Raw genomic sequence first — 19,005 nt, forward strand, 5'->3', positions numbered from 1 at the left:
ATTTGTGTTGAACCATGACCTTCCCAATTAAGACTTCATAGATCTCTTCTCCCCGGACTTGGTTATACTCGCCAGTGTCCGTACGCAACCTTGCTCCAGGTAATGGCTTTATGCTCCTGTTGACCAAATCAGATCGGATCAAGGAATGAGATGCGCCCGTATCTACATTCAGTACACGTTCTTTGCCATCCACATTTCCTCTGACGGTAAGACTGTCGATTTTCTTCCAATTTGCGAGTTTCATATCACAGGTCATTCAACAGCTGGAGCTAGCTCTCGATTCTTACATCTGGCACGCTATTGCTCATCTCCTCCAGCTTTGCGTTTACGGCCACTCAAATTGGAACTACCATGACCGGTGCTGCAATGACGTGCAATGCGACCTGGGTTACCGAACTTGAAACACTTCATAACTCCTTCGTTTTTCTGTTGTGATCCCTTCAGCGCCTCCAATATTGTGTTCACCCAGTCTAGCTTTCCACTTCCCCACGGCGTGCTTTGAAAACTGGCTTACACAGAAGCGACGCTGTTTCCTGAATCAGGTGCCGTTCCTGCGAATGTAGGTTTTGGGTTTGCGTATGTCGCTCGCTTCGTTTCGACATCCCGTATTCATTAATAAAGCTCAGAATTTTTACCCTTTCAGTGTATTCCACGGGTGCGTCCGCATTCGCTAAATGTGCCAGCCTTTGAACATCCGACGCAAACTCTTGCAAAGTCTCATTAGCCTCTTGGTAACGGTTTTTCAACTGTATTTGGTATATCTGCTTCCTGTGTTCGCTTCCGTATCGCCCCTCTAGAGCGCTCATCAATGTTTCGTAGTTGTGCCGCTCTCCCTCGGGAATAGTCTGTAGGATTTCAGCAGCAGATCCTTTCAATGCAACGAATAGTGCAGCAACTTTATTTTCAGCACTCCAGTTATTCACTGCTGCGGTCTTCTCAAACTTAATCTTAAACACTTGGAAAAGAACAGATCCATCAAAGGATGGTGTCTTTACCTTTCGATTGCTCCCTGAAACTGCTGGGCGATTTAGTTGCAACTCCTGTATACGACCTCTCAATATTGCAATCTCGGCATCAATTTTGTCTTCGAGTTGTAAAATTTTGGTATTTTGCGCCTCCAACTTCGAGGAAATACATCCTTCTTGCTCTTCCAGTTGAGCAGAGATCTGCGATGATATCTGTGCTGAAATTTGCGCCGACATTTCGGATATTCGTGTCTCTTGTGCTTCAATTTTAGATGAAATCTGTGTCAATATTTCTGAAATACGCGTTTCTTCTGCTTCCATCTTGGAAGTTACATGGTTCTCTTAGGATTCTTGTTGTGTTTCCATCTTAGATGTTATACGTGTCTCCTGTGATTCCAGTTGAGATTCCATCGTCGATGTTTGAGCAGATATTGCAGCCAAAATAATGTTCAAGTCTATGCTCGTGACTGCCGGCGATGTTTCGTTTTTCTCTTAAATTTTCGTTGTTGTATAGTCCTCATCAGTATGAAAGGCATTATAGTCCATATTAATTCCTTCCGACTCCATAGCATCTCGTAGTCGTGCCTGAAGTTCGATTTTATTGCTGTCTGTATTCAATCCACGGCTCTCCAACTCCTTCTTCAGTTGCTGGATCCTCAATTCACTTAACTTTGCCATATCCAAGTTGTATTCAAAATCTTCGGAATTTATTCAACAATTCCTCTTCTGATACCAAGTGTAACGAATTTAGTGCAATTCCGCTTATCTGCAACCTTCTGCTAATGTTCGAATCACTAAACCCTTGAATAAATAACTCCAATATTCAACAAGGCAAAATGGTCTTTATTAGACTACTTTCACAATAACACTTCTACTTCTCAACAGATAGCGTGTTGAAATCAAACTGATTGGGCTTGCCTCAGCTGGTGCTGCTTATATACTGTTCGGTTTCCTCGATAGCATATTTCTAGGTGTATCTATTTCTAGAATTTCCTAGTTATTTACCAGCTATAAAATTACCAGCTATAAACTACGTTTATAGCTTCTCAAATGCGCGTGTATATGCGAGTGATACTTGCACAAATGATTGCCTACTTTTGTGAGCATCTCAAGTAAAATAAATGCATGTGTTTGTGCTTTTCTCTCCGCTGCGTACATATGTGTAGACATAATGGTTGATTTGCTTATGTGCATAAAAGTCACTGCTTAGTATCGGCTTAGAGATGATATTATCCTTATATACATATATACAAACATTCAATTTGACAATCCCTGCTCATGCACCTACAAACTGTAAATATAAAACAAACGACAACAACAGGGCAGAACAAAAAATTAAACTGATGATGGTACAACGCCGAAACCAGATTTTCTTCAAATCAAATTTGGCAAGGGATGTCGGAAAATCGTTGAAGTATATTGATCAATTCTCCACCCCGTCGGAAAATTAACAAAACAGCGAATCACCTGTCAACACTACGGACTCATTTGGTCTATGTGGGATTCTCAAGGACCAGTCAGTTCAACCTTACGTTTTTAGAAATTTCGCTAATTTTTATTTAAAGTATGTAAGGAAAACTGATATTGTTAATTTTTATAAAGTGTGTATATAATGGTAAGGAGAACCTGCGCACCTAATTCCAACACAATATCTTCAACGACTTTTGATTTACGTGTTAAAAATCTTTAAAATTTTCTTCTTTTTTAAATATGGGCGGTGATACGCCCATTTTCCAAAAACTTTCCAAATCTCTGTTTTTTGTCATAAAGTCAAACCACATATCAAGTTTCATCACATTATCTGTCTTTGGTTTTAAATTATCGCATTTTTTCCATTTTCCGAAAGTTTCGGTATCGAAAAAGTGGGCGTGGCTAACTTTCGATTTCAGTCATTGTGAATACCAATATTTTCCTCGTTTCGAAAATATATCCCAATTTTGAACACACCCGCTACTATAGGTAGGTAGGTGAAATGGCTCCGACCCTGGTCGCCCAGTTAGCTATTTAAAGCCGTTTGGATGCCATGTAACTCGTATAAAACCTACGGAATGTTACGGTCAATGTATTACAACCAGTCAGAGTTGTTGATAAAATTAAGAATATTCGGGATTGCTATTACAGATAAACCTCTGAGGTCTTCTAGAAACGAGGTTCCAAGGAACCTTAGTCGGTCTCTAGCTAGAGCCTGACGCTTGCACATAAAGTGTCCTACTGTCTCCCTGGCATTTGGATATTTGCAGTAGTCGTTATACGGAATGCCCATCTTTTCCGCGTGCGTATCTACTGCCCAATGACCGGTGCCGACTGCTATCGGTTTGCGTGTGTTAGCCCTGGATTTGTTCAGGAGATTTCTCGCCCTCTTTCTATCATTGTTTTGCCAAATGGATTTTGATAATGCACAGGTGGTGATGTTATTCCACTTTGTTTGTGTTTTCTTCAAGTAGAAGCTTTGGATATTCCCCTTAGCTACTGCTAAGGGTATGCCTACTTCGACACTGGTTATTTTCTCGCTCATCTCCGATGAGTCCCTGCGTGCCAACTCGTCGGCCTTCTCGTTACCCTCTATCACTCTATGACCCGGGACGCAGATAACGCATAGTTCTAGATTGGTGGATAACTGGGATATGAGTCGCTTACAAGCCCTAACTAATTTGAGTTAATGTGTAGCGAGGAAAGCGCTTTTATCGCTGCTTGGCTACCCGACAGGATGCAAACTTTACCAGCTACATTCAAGCCCTCCAGTGATTTTCAGGCTTGCTTAATCGCAAGGATTTCTGCTTGAAACACGCTGCAGTGCGATGGGAGTCTGAATGATGCAGAAAAATCTAGGGACTCAGAGTAGAGTCCGGCCCCCACTCCCGATTCCATCTTGGAGCCGTCAGTGTAGATTTGGATGTCGTCTACCCTTATGCCCGGGTTTCTCTTATTCTCGTTCCTGCTTGGAATGGCGGTATTACAACCGTACTGAAACTTCAGTTCGCGAAGTAGTAATCTGTCTCGATACTACATGTACCATCCGGAAGTTTCTTTAGGATACTACTATGCCCTTGCTGAGTATCCTTCCAACACCCAGACTCCCTGAGTCTCAGTGCGGTTTATGACGATGTACAAAGTCTATGCAAGTCGATCGGAAGCAGGTGCACAATGGGGTCTAAAGCAGCTGTGGGGCAAGTGCGTCCGGTCCCTATGGCACCAACACACGCAGTGCGCTGAACGTTTTGCAGGCTGGTGAGATCGTAGCTCTTAATTAGAGACTCCAACATGACTATGGAACCGTAGGTAAGCACCGGTCACACCACCGCCTCGTACATCCAAGTACCATGCTTTGCTGGAGTCCCCACTTCTTACCAAACATTGATTTATAGGCATAGAAGGCGATGCAGGCCTTGCCTACCCGCTTTTCGATGCATACTTTTCAATTCAACTTGCAGTCAATTGTTAGTCCCAGATACTTGGTACTCGATGGCAGGGTTAGTTGCTGGCTGTTTAAAAATGGTAGCCTGAAGGCAGGTGGCTTGTACTTCCTCGTGAAGAGAAGCATGTCCGTCTTGTCGGGATTTAACCTGAGGGCACGTCCCTGTGCCCACCTGCTGAGTTTAGCCAAGCCCTTTCCACGATTTCGCCAATTACGGAGGGGAAAGGACCAGAAACCAAGATCGCCACGTCGTCGGCATACGCCACGATCTTAATACCCCTGCGTTAAGTTTTCCTAGGATTTCATTTATGGTGATCAACCAAATCAGAGGTGAAAGCACCCCACCCTGTGGTGTGCCTCTGCATACCTGCTTGCCAACACTAGCTCCGCCTAGCTCTGCTGTTATTTTGCGGTTACGAAGCAGGGTTGAAATCCAAAGCCGTAGTGGTTCTTCATCCCCTGCCCCACCGAGGGCAGATTCAATCGCTTCGGCTCTTACATTGTTAAACGCGCCTTCCTCATCAAAAAACGCAGCTAGAGTGAACTGCTTGCGATTAAGGGACTTTTCCACCGTTCGAACTACCTCATGTAGCGCCGTTTCTGTGGACTTACCTCTCAGGTACGCGTGCTGTGCCACGGAAAGTGGAGCCTCGCCTAGAAGTTCCCGTATATGTATATCTAGTAGCCTTTCAAACGTTTTGAGAACAAAGGACGTTAGACTTATTCGGCGAAAGTCTTTGGCTACTTAATGCGACCTCCTCTGGAGGAGCGGGCCGATCGTGGGTCATATAAGCCGAGGTGACGGTCATGCTTCGCCTGCTTCTTGACTCGACCTTGACCACACCAACGTCGTAACTTCTGAAATTAGGTAAAAAGAAAACATTGATAGTATTCCTAACGAGGATACAAGCCCTCGGTTTACCTTCTCCATGTGTGTAAAAGAGGTTATAGTTTCGTGTCTTTAGGCCCATAACCTGTGACCTCTAGACCCATGGTTCCTGCACTAGGCAGACATCAATGCCCTGCTCCCTGGGGAGGATCAGCAGGTTATCCGAGGCGACTTTTGAGTGCTGCAGGTTAATTTGAGCCTCACCCAGCTCCGCCAGGTTGAGCTCCACCAGGAGCTTGTTGGCGTCGTCAATCTCCTCCAGATTATTATCTGGTGCCACTGCCGCCGGGAAAACTTTCATTTTGGCCTCCCTCAGGCCAAACTTCAGGCGGTTTCCCCTTCGCTCAAGTACCCCCCCCCCCCCCCCCGAACTCGTTGCTGATCAGCAGCAGCACGGGCTGACTATTTTTTTGTTGTTGCCGTACGTTGATCAGAGCCCAGTCATCCATCGGGACGTTCGAGTTCTGTAGCTTTAGGCACTGTATTACCTTCTGTGTATCCAGTTTAAGCTTTGGCATTTTGGGTAGCCAGATGTGCGCCTGGGAACCTCCGAAGCTGGGATGACCTCTAACGTAAGTCCATCAAATTCGTTGCTAATCTTATCAACGCATCTCCGAAGAAACTCCCTTGAGAACCCATCCGCGCATTTGATTACCCTGCAGCCGCGGCATACCACCTCGCAGTTGAAGGAGGAAACTGGGGTTTGTACCTCCATCAGGTGCTCGACCACCATCTCCGATAGCCGTCCCTCGATGTAGCTCCAAGCCGCCTGAACTTCCCTCCCGCCATTGCTCTTAGCATCGACCAGATCCACTTGGAGGTGGTCCCTGACCACCTCTCTGAAGGTGTATCTGTCCAATGCCGCAGCACTAGTAGAAGCACCGTCAGTCTACCTGGAGTACTTCCCTTTCTTCACGTCGCGCTCGTTCACCTCTTGTGACCGGTTGCGTTCCGCCGACTGTTTTTGAGCCGGTTTTTGGTTGCTTGCTTGAGGCTTCAATACGGGCTTGTGCGCGAGGGCGGTCTCGTACTGCTTTACGACTTCCTCTCACCACACCTTATCTTCGGCGTCCCGCTCGTGAGCCTCACCTTCTTCCTCATTGCTGGCTATCTTCTTGAGGATGAAGAGATCCCTCAGATACTTAGCTGTCAGCAGTGTGCCTGAGGACTTCTTCGACCTCTTGGGATCCACTTTGGCCGGTGTGCTCTCCTTTCTATCTTGATTTTGCACATTGATTTGGCTGGGTGCGACAGGGGTACTATGGCTGGTACCCTGGCCGACCTCGTTGAAGCTCTCTTGGCTGCTAGCCAGAAGATCGTCTTCAGAGCTCGTTCCTGGAACGCTCCCTCTCTCCCCCTCCTTTCTGTTATTTTTGTTTATTTTAGACATACAGTTCCTACGAGTTTGCATGGAATGGTTAGTGAACGCCCGGCAGAGCCAGCATACCGGGGGTAAGGCACTTATACACCCGACTATGCCCCGGCAGCGGAGGGGACCGTTCGCGATCAGCCTTTCACACAGCCATCGGCACTGGTACCTCAACACCTGGGCTTGGGTGCTTTTGGTGCTGCAATCCTCACATCTCCTGCAGCGACAAGTGATGCGTTCTTCTGAACACGCCGCTGATGCTGTAGAACATATGAGGCTTTCACCATTAGTTCGTCTCGTGTTGGGACCCCTCCGCAGAGGAGATTCCAACATGATACTTAAGCCCCTTCTCCACGACAAGGCGACCAACATTGAAGGGGACCCGCTACTATAGTAAGGATATAAAAAGTCTGACATATAATATATTAAGTTCCATTTTAATTTACATTCATGTATTCGAAAAATATGACCAAAAAAATTTCAAAATAAATTAATAAAAAAGATAATGGGGTAAGGTTGACTTATCCACGAGTATATCCGTAAGAAAATATGAACGGAGAAAAAGCAATCAAATCATTTTTTCCTTGATATCTATCCATTATTAGCATAAAATATGTGTCATAAAATCTTATTTCAATAAATGATAAATTGAATATGATTTTCCGCACATGATTATGGTATATTATCACACATGGTAATATAAAAATATTAACATAACTTAGACACATGGGAATAACTAACTACATGATTGAACACTAAGCTGGGGCGATTTGTATGACGGCCGTAGCGCAAACGTCCCAACTTGATCGAGATTAAAAAGGGCTAGAGTGGCACAATATCAACTAAATAGGAAAGGCGTGGAGCCATGTTTGATTTGAAGATCATGTGCAGTTCGTACAAACTTTTACTAACGAAATTAATTTTATAAATGAAAAGAATGGACTGTAAACTCATTATGGGTATTCTAACTGAAAACTTCCTGCTGGTTAACATGCTTCTAAGCAAGTCCTATTGTTGATGTCTTTTTTCGGTTTATCTACAAAGGCATTTTCCAAAGGTTTTGGGAAGTTTTATTAATGTTGATAGTTTTTTGTCGGATATAGGTTCGGTACGTTCCAGTAACAAGCACAATTAAAGTATAAGCCCCACCTTCGCGGGCAAAACCTTTACCTCTGATCAAGTTACATCAAATATGGAAGAGTTACAACTTTGGTGGCATAGAAAATATTTATCCCCACAAATGTCATACTAATTCTTCAACACTCCACCGTAAGTCATTCCCCTTTTTATATTTTTTTTCCCAGATTTTAAACAAATCTTAGGCAACATGTTGAATCAACCCGTAGTAACTAAGTATCTTGAGTCTTTGGGAAAAATTTTAAAAATTGATAGTTAGAGAAACGAAGTATTACGTGTGTAAGTATGATATGTATATTTAGAATGGTTTTCCTTAAACTCAAATAACTTCAACACTTAGCTTCAAGTATTGACAAAATACATACTTGAAAGAAGAGTAATTATTATTTTATCGCGCAGTCTTAGTTGCCAAATCGCCCCAGCCTAAAGCACATTTATATCCTTTAAGCAACTGAACCTACTTATGCAATATTTTCATATTATTTGATATGCGATACTTTTCCGGCCATGAATGATGAGTTATATACATACATATCTATGAACTAAAAACTATGAATACGGTTTCCATTAGCAATACAATTCTAATAATTTATGCACTGGAGTATGACGATTCTTTCTTTTCTTATTCATCTATTCATCATTCTTTTGTTATTCATCTATATGTACAAGCGCATACATACATGTATGTATGTGCAATAATGTCGATTCATAAAGAAATATTAATCATAACTAAACATAAATGTGTAGCGCAAATGAATTGGATGCTTAATAATGGCTCAATGAATAAGCTATGGAAAAGACAGTAACGATGGAGCATTCCACGAGATTGTTACGGTATATGTTTATTTCATTCGATTGTTTGATGCTTCCTCTTGTTCACACTGACCATTATCTTGTACTTCCTTCGGCGTACATCAACCTCCTTACATGCCAAGTGCTCACCCTAACCTGTCTGGTCTGTTCGGTCGACCACTGCTTCAAAGCGTTAGATAATACGCAATACTCTGCAGAACAGTGCAAGGGCTCCTTTCTTCAATCTTCTTCTTTGATTGAAATTTCATGCCGTTCCATCACACAGCGCATTGAATTTCCGCAATATTTTCTCTCCTAGTCCGACGTCTGTAGCGCTGTTGTCTTCTTTCGCTTGTTACTACATTCTCGCTTTTTATACTCATCTGAGAAGTGCTCACAGAGTATATTAATTTTGCTCGCATAACGGTACCCCGTAACCGCATAAACTAATCGAGATAGACATAGACTTCTATATATCAAAAAAAGAAATTCTTTTAGTCATGTCGGTCCGTCCGTCCGTCTGCCGGTAAACACGATAACTTGAGTAAATTTTGAGGCATCTTAATGAAATTTGGTATGTAAGTTCCTGGGCAATCATCTCAAGTCGTGATTTAGAATGAATGAAATCAGACTATAACCACGCCCACTTTTTTGATATCGAAAATTTCGAAAAGCCGAAAAAGTGCGATAATTCATCACCAAAAACGGATTAATCGATGAAACTCGGTAGGTGGGTTGAACTTATGACGCAGAATAGAAAATTAGTAAAAATTTGGACACTGGGCATGGCACCGCCCACTTTTAAAAGACGGTAATTTAAAAGTTTTGCAAGCTGAAATTTAGCAGCTGTGTATTTAATGTTCGGTTACACCCGAACTTAGCCTTCCTTACTTGTTTTCCGTTATTATCAACACAAGATATTAGGAAGGTTGCATTGAAGTATAGCCGGGTATACCCTTTGGCTGCATAGTCCAGTATATAACGTTCTTGATCACCGAAATCCCGCCACCCTCACAAAAGCAGAAAGTAGATGAAATTCTCTAGAGTTCGCAGATATATAGTCGGGAGCTCTGGAGTTTGGCTTAGCCATTACACCATCTAAAATGTGCTTATCCTAGTGAAAGCCCTAAGTACTTAATCTCTTTGTTATAACAGATGAAAGAATTATATTTCTTTAAGACGAAGTCCACAATTTTTTTCAATTTTCTTATTTTCTACAAATGTAAACTACAAGCCGAGAGGTGGTGTTTTGGGGGTGCCAATAACAATAACTTTTTTTTTTTGTTCAAGTAGTGTCTAGGGGTTCGACAAGTAAAAGGTGGATAATTTTATGCACTTATTGACTTAGAATTGACAACTAGGAAGCTATTGAAACCCGTAGGATCTCTTGTTTAAAAATTTTTTATTTCGTTCGACTTGATTTCGAAAATTTGCCGCAAAATTCTACTTTATTACTGGTTTTTCTTAAGCTGATACTAGTTATAAATTTTAATTGTACGTTGAGGTGTAGTACATTAAAATTATTTAGCCATGGGGAATTCATTAGTAGAGCAAAGCGACGAAAATTCACGATTATCCATGGAATGCTCGATGTACTCATTTTTCATATATCTGTTGCAATTTGAGAAAACAACCTATTTCGAGTTAGGATTTAAGTTAAATTTTGGCCTTTAACAGAAATCCGTAACAGATCTCCCAATATTATTTATTCATGACCCTAGCGCCAAATGGCTGCTACAAAATATAGGAAGTCACAGTGACGAGTTGCGAATAGGTTTTGAGTTATAGTTCAAATTATCGCCGTTACCTAACCCGAAATAGGTTGTTTTGTCATATCGTCAGATATGTACGAGTATGTATGCATGAGTGCAGCATTGAATATCAAAATTATCCAAATGTTCACATATCCTTATATTTATACTTACTCATTAATACATGCATTCATAAAAAATAATATTCAATTAATATTAAAATTATTTACAATAAAACATGGGGTTATAACATTGAATTGGAAAGAATTTTCAATAGAATAGATTTTACGCTTTAAATGTATTGTTTGTTTAAACTTTAAAACATATGAGTATTTTATCTAACAACAAGTAAGGAAGGCTAAGTTCGGGTGTAACCGAACATAACATACTCAGCTGAGAGCTTTGGAGACAAAATGAGGGAAAATCACCATTTAGCAAAATGAACCTAGGGTAACCCTCGAATGTGTTTGTATGACATGGGTTTCAAATGGAAGGTATTAAAGAGTATTTTAAAAGGGAGTGCGCCATAGTTCTATAGGTGGACGCAATTTCAGGATATTGCCATAAAGGGGACCAGGGGTGACTCTAGAATATTTGTTGCACGATATGGGTATCAAATTAAAGATATCAATGAGGGTTTTCAAAGGGAGTGGCCCTTAGTTTTATATGTGAAGGCGTTTTCGAGATATCGAACAAAATGTGGATCAGGGTGACCCAAAACATCATCTGTCGGGTACCGCTAATTTATTTATATATGTAATACCACGAACAGTATTCCTGCCAAGATTCCAAGGGCTTTTGATTTAGCCCTGCAAAACTTTTCATTTTTTTCTACTTAATATGGTAGGAGTCACACCCATTTTCCAAAGTTTTTTCTAAAGTTATATTTTGCGTCAACAAACCAATCCAATTACCATGTTTCATCTCTTTTTCCATATTTAGTACAGAATTATGGCATCTTTTTCATTTTTCGTAATTTTCGATATCGAAAAAGTGGGCGTGGTCACGGTCGGATTTCGGCCATTTTTTATACCCAGATAAACTGAGTTCAGATAAGTACGTGAACTAAGTTTAGTAAGGATATATTGATTTTTGCTCAAGTTATCATGTTAACGGCCGACCGGAAGGACAGACGGCCGCCTGTGAATAAAAACCGGGCGTGGCTTCAACCGATTTCACCCACTTTCGCAGAAAACAGTTATCGTCATAGAGTCTATGCACCCACCAAATTTCACACGGATTGGTAAATTTTTGTTCGACTTATGGCCTTAAAAGTGTTCTAAACGAATTAAATGAAAAAGGGCGGAGCCACGCCCATTTTGAAATTTTCTTTTATTTTTGTATTTGGTTGCACCACATCATTACTGGAGTTGAATGTTGACATAATTTACTTATATACTGTAAAGATATTAAATTTTTTGTTAAAATTTTACTTTAAAAAAATTTTTTTTTTAAAAGTTGGCGTGGTCCTTCTCCGATTTTGCTAATTTTTATTAAGCGTACATATAGTAATAGGAGTAACGTTCCTGCCGCATTTCATCATGATATCTTCAACGACTACCAAATTACAGCTTGCAAAACTTTTAAATTTCCTTCTTTTAGAAGTGGGCGGTGCCACGCCCGTTGTCCAAAATTTTACTAATTTTTGTGTTTTTTGTCATAAGGTCAACGCACCTGCCAAATTTCATCGCTTTATCCGTCTTTGGTAATGAATTATCGCACTTTTTCAGTTTTTCAAAATTTTCTATATCGAAAAAGTGGGCGTGGTTGTAGTCCAATTTCGTTCTTTTTAAATAGTAATCTGAGATAAGAGCCCAGGAACCAACATACAAAATTTCATCAAGATATCTCAAATTTTACTCAAGTTATCGTGTTTACGGATGGACGGACGGACGGACATGGCTAAATGAATTTCTTTTCTCGCCCGGATCATTTTGATATATAGAAGTCTATATCTATCTCGATTAGTTTATGCCGTTACGGATTACCGTTATGCGAACAAAGTTAATATACTCTGTGAGCTCTGCTCAGCTGAGTATAAAAATAGCTTATGTATGTGTTGGCAATGATGCGTGTACAACAACCTTGACATCGTGTTATAGAGCAATGATATAGCTTTCAATTAGCGCTAATGCACTTTAATGCACATGAGCTTTTATGAAGGGCATGCCAAGTAAAAATCGTGTAACTATTTTTTGGAAACAATTTGGTCATTCTTACCCAATGTCTCTCCCGCGCCTATAGTACAACTTTCATGCATGCGGAGTCTGTTTTGCTTCAAATTTGTTTTTTATTTATGTACGAATATCTCGAAAACAAGAACCAAAATTAAAAATCTAATTTGATACTCAGTGAAGAAAACCAAGGATCTGCGAAAAGTATTTTCTTATTTCTGGGTATAGACGTAAAATTGAAGCTGCCATCTTAGGGCCAAACTTCTTGAAATCGATGCCAATGGTATGCTGCTCCATTATTTTCCATGCAGAAATCCAAGCAATAGAAGCCTGTGGTAGAGAATATCTACGGAGGGGCTTATCCTCGAAGAGTATCCTCATTATGTCAGGCAGTCTTGCGTGCCTGGAAGTCTTACACAATCAATTCTAAATCATAGGATTTATTATGATCTGGGAGTCAATAACAAGTTTTTGTTAGAATGGGTTCCCAGGAGTCAGGGAAATGAAAGTAATGAACATGAAGGCAACCTGCCCAAGCATGATGCTAAAGCTGCATTCCATTATCCAGAGCCCTTCTGTGAACTCACAAAGGTCCACATTTGAGAAAACTGTTCCTTTACAACTCTGAAACTCTGCCGACCCCAATTTCCTCATGTATGGGCGAATAGACCCAGAGGGTTCAATGTGGTCATGTTTAATCGCTTCAGAGGTGGTCGGGCTTATACCTCAATTGTGCTTGTTATTAGAACGTACCGGATCTATATCACGCAAAGGACAATCAACAAGGATAACGCACCCTAAAATATTCGGGGAATGTCTTGTTACCTTAGTTATTTAAATCTACCCTACACACAAATCTGTCGCTTTCGGGCGCTTACGGATGAGACGCCGATTCGCATTATCAGTGAATGCGTCGCTCTGGCAAGGCAGAGGCACTCCAATCTAGAGGTCGCGACTCTTTGTCTTTTCGTGATATGGAGTAAAAGAACTGAAGGGGTAGTTTAGTACATTAAAAGCCTTTACATAGAGTAATATGCTGAAAGGTCAAGGCAAAGATCGAAATAAGGGTCGCGGTATATCGCGGCCTAAAAATAATAATAATAATAATAATATTAAGTAAATGTAAAGCGCGATAACCTCCGAAAATATTTAAGGCCGAGCTTCTCTTACAATTTGCGTCGAGCCCCTTTTTAATTTTTCCAACAAATTGGGATGGGACCTTCATTTTATACTCCGACTCCGAACGGCATCTGCAGGGCAGATGAGTTTTCATTGAGAAGCTTTTTTATGGCAGAAATACACTCGGTGTGATCACCACATCACTGTCGAAGGACGATCCCGCTTAGAAAATTTGTTTTTCTAACTGAAAAAACTAGTTTTCTTTTTCACGCAACTACCACACTACGGGCCGCCTTATAAAATGTGCAAGTTTTTTGGTTGGTAAATTTATAGAAAATCCACTCGCATCCATATCCTAGTGAAATAGCTGAATCAGAAATCTCGGAATTAGCAGTTTGTGCATGACATTCAAATGTCATACAATTCATTGAAGAATTGTAATCGAAACCACCCGGGATTTCTATTTAACAGCACTTAAGAGAGTTACATTTAGTTTATTTGTATGATTTTACTCTAACGAGCTGTTCCATGTAGACTGTTCAATAATTGTTTAAAAATAATAATATTCTAAATATGCTTGTGTGAGTTTTTAGTTATTGTACAACTAACTGATATTTGAATACATAAATTAAGACAAATTTCTATACATATCCGCAAGTTTGACTAAGGCATGAAATTAATTCACCTCGTTGTTGTTGTTGTTGTTAATAACGATAAAGACAATCACCCAAAGTTTAGGAGATTTTTATAGATGTTAATGGTACTTTGCCGAATATAGATACATGACGTTCCCGTAACAAGCACCATTAAGATTCTAGGTCGGCCACATTAAATCTTCTTGGTCAGCTTTTCGAATTATACAGACATAAAAGTTGCTTATGCCTCCAAGTCTGAAAGTACGCCCAGGGAACTTAAGTTTGAATAAAAAAAAAGCTAGGATTTCGTAGGGAGTTATTGATTTGATGCTATTTACTATTATCCAATTAAAAAAGTTTTGCTGAAATATACACACATCTAAATTCTACCTTGCATTTCTATCGTTATAATATTTTCTTTAAGTTGGCATGGTCGCTTACCCATTTGTTAACTTAACAAAATGTATAAATAATAACAACTGCCTTTTCATTTACGGCTTAAAAAAATCTCCAATTGATCTTATAAATATGGGCCCAGTTTCCAAAGTTTTTAGATAAAATATTTATATTTTTTGTTATAAAGTCGGCTTTTGACTTAATGCTTAGAAGCTTTAAAATGTCCCTCTTCTAAATGTGTGGCACTGCCCATTTTCCAAAATTTTTATTTTTTTGTCATAAAATCAATCCACGTATCAAGTTCCAGCACCTTATCTGTCTTTAGTAATGAATTATACAATTTTTTGCATTTTTCGACATTTCGCTCAATTTCGCGCATTTTCAATACCAATCTATGCTGGGTACAGATTAGCCAGAATACCAAATTTCGCAAAGACATCTCAAAATGGTTACATAAGTAATCGTGTTAATGAACCGGATGAACAGACATGGCTTAATCAAAATACTACCGTTGTACAACTAAAGTTATACCCTGATGTACAAATACACGTTGGGTATAAAAAGGGATCGGAGCGAGAGAAAAAACATTTTCTCGGCACTCCAACGTGTACCAGATCAGCGCTAATTTCATATTAAAGCGAACATTACCATTTCGATACATTACATTGCTTCTACTAAAGAAATGCACAACAATAAAGTAAGCAGCCACAAAGACATGTAAACAGCGAAGCTAGCAAGTGCTGAATTTATTACTCACACATACACACACATATAACTAGGAGACAAACGTGAATATCAGATACGTAAAGGAGAAATAAATAAGCAGCTGTTTGCGAAAGAGTATATAAAATCAGCGCAAGCTGAGAAAAAGTGAATCAGTTTGATTTTATCAAGCCTATGGTGAAGCTCGCGAGTATTGTAATTGTGAAGTACTACTACTACAGTAGTGTTATAAATAAAAGAGATATTGCTATACTGAATACTTGAGTTATTTATACGACAGTTCAGTGATTCGAACGATGGCAGAAGGTGTAAAATAACCAGAATCTTCTAAAATTCATTACAATATAACAAATACTATGGAATGACGGAATCGCACTAATTGTCCAAGCACCAGAAGTGCCAACCAAATTTCATCAAATTTCGTTGTTCCTATTTCCCTTTTGTCCGTAATGTTCACTTATACCTACATTCAGTGAAGAAGGATAAACAAAGTGCTGTGAAAAAAACTTCAGGACAGACATGGTGGCTTAGTGGTTAAAGGAACTTGCAGTTAACAGTAGACAAAAAGGATCTGGTCAAGTATCAGCAGGTCCGAATATATGTAAGCCTCGCTTGACTGTATATGAAAAAAGTTTGTGATTTAATCTAAATATTTTAATAGTCAAGTTCTCAGCAATAACAATATCAGGAAATTTGTTTAAGTGTTACTTCTATTTACTTTATTATTAAGTGTTTGCTTGTTATTATTGCTGTAGGTCACTGAAGTTGCAAACATAAATTGGGTTGCAGCTACTTTGACAATTGCTGCAATTATTATTATTTCCAAGCATTTTTAATTACATTGTTGTATTGCGATATTTGCTTCCGCATTCAAGCAAAGAAAATTTCTATTATACTACCTACCAGATACAATAAAATAGTGCATTTGCCCTGCAGGGAGGTTAACAACCATTGGCAGGAATAAAAAATATATTTTAGAACAATCAGTCGTTTTTTGGAAAGCGATGAATGTACTTCACTTTAGACAGATGTACTATGGTTGTCATTTAAGAATTGTCAAATATTTCACAGAGACATAAATGTACTTGAGAAAATATATTTTATAACAATATTTTCTTTACGTTCTTTACCTGCCGAGAGGCACCTAATTAATATCTCATCGAACACGAACTGGATACTCGGCCTTTAACTTATAGTTTGCCAAACTGTTCAGAAACCGAACTCTAAACAAAAAATTTCGGCTTGTTACAGCAAAATTACAGATCATCATGGCATCGACGTTGTAGTGAAAATTTCCAGGTTTGTGCTTCACAACAAACCGATGAGAGGTAAGAAATCGATTTTACACCGTTAAAAAATTTATAACACTCCTATAAACATAGATAACTCTCCGATATCAAATCATTAACTGATAATATTTCGATAACAAATCTATAACTTTTAGATAACAAAAACGCTGAAAACAAACTAGTATAATTCCGGTAGTTTTCCAGCGAGAAATCGATAACTTTTCAAAAATTCTCGACAATAAGTCGATAAAATTTCGAAAACACATCGAAAGATTTTTGATATTAATATAACTTTGAATTAATAATCGATAATAAATCGATAACTTTTCCAAAATAATTACATTACTCGTCCACACAATGTAAGTAAATTTTTGTTAACTTTTGTTAATGAAATCAAGTGTATAACACTTCGATAAATCATATGTAACTCGTCGGTAACATACCTATTACAAAACGAGAGCTCATTGATAACATACAAATTGATAACGCCGTCCGCTTTTGCCTTTTCTCGGTTTTAACTTCTAATCTTTTCTTTTCTCTGTTTTTGCTTGTTTACCTCTTAATCCTCATCTGTTTCATCTTCTTTACATTCACTTCGTATCCTTTGGCATTTCATTTCCTCTTTTGTACAAATTTATCGCCGATTTGTTTTTTTGCTTCCGCAAATTTCTATTAATTTATTTGTTGCCTGTTTTCGCCCATATCAACTATACTACGTAATTGTTCCCACATATAGGGTGGTGACTACATATACGCTACGAATCAACTGTGAGCTAAAATAAAAGAGAGCAAAAGCCCGTGACTGCCAAACCTCCGTCATTTTATAAAAGTTGAAATTTCGCCAGTGCATACGTCCAACTGAAGCATGATCGTTGGTCTATTATAAAACTTGAGTCATAGTGGCTTTAACAGATATTGAGGAAACATTTTGCCGAAAAATAGACCTTTCTTTCATCATTTTATAAAGACTGACTTTCATGTATGGTCTTCGTCACGATATAAGAAGCCACAAGCCTCATTCCCAGACACTTTCCATAGTGGCTTTGATAAGCCAGACACTTTTAATCCTTCTAAACTTCAAAGAACATCGAAGAAATTTTATACTGAAATTCGAATACAAAATCTTTAAAAAAAACTTTGAAATTTTGTTTGCCGTAAAAAACTTGCAGTTTATAAAAAGTATTTACCTTTATGAAAAAGTACAGTTTTGCTATATAGAAAGTGTCTGGCTGGACAAATCCACTATGGAAAGTGTTTAGCAATGAGGCTTGTGGCTTCTTATATCGTGACGAAGACCATATATGAGAATCAGCCTATATAAAATGACGAAAGAAAGGCCTATTTTTCGGCAAAATGTTTGCTCGATATTTGTTAAAGCCACTATCACTCAAGTTTTATAATAGACCAACGATCATGCTTCAGTTGGACGTATGCACTGGCGAAATTTCAACTTTTATAAAATGACGGAGGTTTGGCAGTCACGGGCTCTTACACTAATATAATAAAAAAAATTTTTAGTTAAACGGTTTTATTGAAAACAATACTTACATGAAGTAATAATAATATTAAAAGTTAAAAAATAATTAGGTAGGTCCTAGGTACTAGTCATCACACTTGTCATCAATATAGGGCGTTGATCAGACACTTAAATAAAAGCGTTGGACGCGTGAAATTTTTAAAAATGTGAGGCGTAGCATAACCTTATTAAGGTTCAGTTGGTCTTATATATGACTGTCAATAGAAATTTGACGCGTCCAACGCTTTTATTTAATTGTCTGATCAACTTCCTAGATTGATGAGGAGTATGATGGCTAGTATCTAGGACCTACCTAATTATTTTCTAGCTTTTAGTATTATTGTTACTTCATGTAAGTATTGTTTTCAATAAAACCGTTTAACTTAAAATTTTTTTTTTTATTATTTTATTTTCAAGTTTTTAGGCTTTATTTAATTGCCTTTATTTCTCATTCTATTTAGTTCATTTAGTGACTCATTATTACAAGGACTCTTTCCTAAAAATTTGTTACAATCCAAGTCCTCAATATATAATCCTTCCAAAGGCTTTACTCCACTCTGCGCCACGTATGCTCCCCTCCTCGAACTACAAAATATTTTTATGTCAGTTCTATCGGACTGTTTGTAATATCTATTCCAAATGTGAGCCAAATCGGACAACAAATACGATTTTTTGAATTATTTCGGTCCATGCGGCACCTATCGGATTTTTTTTTTTCTTAATATTACATTGTCATCGGGTTCTGAACTATATTCCAAGTTTCAAGCTTGTAGCTTATCGGGAAGTTACTTAAATTTCAATTGCAAAATTCGCTCACAACGGCCGTGCGGCCGGC

This window comes from Eurosta solidaginis, chromosome 5 (genome assembly GCF_040869045.1).
Source record: "Eurosta solidaginis isolate ZX-2024a chromosome 5, ASM4086904v1, whole genome shotgun sequence".
In the NCBI taxonomy this organism is placed as follows: Eukaryota; Metazoa; Arthropoda; class Insecta; order Diptera; family Tephritidae; genus Eurosta; species Eurosta solidaginis.